We start from the raw sequence: 1,342 nt of genomic DNA, 5'->3' as shown, positions 1-1,342 counted from the left end.
CGGGGGGGGGTGCCACGGCGGACACTGAGGACGGGGTCAGGGTAGGGACTTCCCGCCTCGTCCCCAGTCTCCGTGGCCCCCTCCCTGCCTGCCATGTCCCGAGTCCCCATGCCCGCCGTGCCCACCATGTCCCCAGTCTCCATGTCCCCCACATCCCAGGTCTCTGTGTCCCCAAGCTGGACATGCTCCCCTCACCCCAGGTCTCCATGTCCTCATGCCCACCATGTCCCAGCCTCCACGTTCCCCACGTCCCAGGTTTCGGTGTCCCCTATTTGGGTATGCCCCCGCCTCGTCTCAGGTCTCCATGTCCTCCTGCACACCGTGTCCCCCTTCCCATTAGGTGCCCAGTCTCCATGTCCAGCAAGTGGACATGCCTCTGGACATGCTCCCCTCACCCCAGGTCTCCATGTCCTCATGCCCACCATGTCCCAGCCTCCACGTTCCCCACGTCCCAGGTTTCGGTGTCCCCTATTTGGGTATGCCCCCGCCTCGTCTCAGGTCTCCATGTCCTCCTGCACACCGTGTCCCCCTTCCCATTAGGTGCCCAGTCTCCATGTCCAGCAAGTGGACATGCCTGACACGTCCCAGGTCTCCATGTCCCCCTGCCCACCATGTCCCCAGTCTCCATGTCTGTAAGCTGGACATGCCCGACACGTCCCAGATCTCCATGTCCCCCTGCCCACCACGTCCCCAGTCTCCATGTCCCCCACATCCCAGGTCTCCATGTCCCCCCTGCACACCATGTCCCCAGTCTCCATGTCCCTAAGCTGGACATGCCCAACACGTCCCAGGTCTCCATGTCCCCCTGCCCACCATGTCCCCAGTCTCCATGTCTCTAAGCTGGACATGCCCAACACGTCCCAGGTCTCCATGTCCCCCCCTGCACACCACGTCCCCAGTCTCCATGTCCCCCACATCCCAGGTCTCCGTGTCCCCAGTCTGGACGTGCCCAATACATCCCATGTCTCCATGTCCCACTGCACACCATGTCCCCTTGCTCATCTTGTCCCCCTTCCCGCCATGTCCCTGGTCTCCATGTCCCCCTGCCCACCACGGCCCCAGTCTCCATGTCCCCGACATCCCAGGTCTCAGTGTCCCCCAGCTGGACGTGCCCACCACGTCCCCTTGCCTTTCATGTCCCTGGTCTCCATGCCCACCATGTCCCTGGTCTCCATGTCCCCTGCCCATGTCCCCCAGGGTGGACGTGCCCGCCATGTCCCCAACCTCCATGTCCCTCTCCCCATCATACCCCCAGGTCTCCCCCATCCCCGGTCATCGTGCCCACAGCTCCAGGCAGCAGATCTGGAAGCACCCATCGGTGGGGTCAAGCCGCCCACCCCCC

The sequence above is a fragment of the Aptenodytes forsteri genome, unplaced genomic scaffold, assembly GCF_000699145.1.
Source record: "Aptenodytes forsteri isolate BGI_AS27 unplaced genomic scaffold, ASM69914v1 Scaffold202, whole genome shotgun sequence".
Classification (NCBI taxonomy): domain Eukaryota; kingdom Metazoa; phylum Chordata; class Aves; order Sphenisciformes; family Spheniscidae; genus Aptenodytes; species Aptenodytes forsteri.
Note: the sequence above shows the minus strand (reverse complement) of the source record.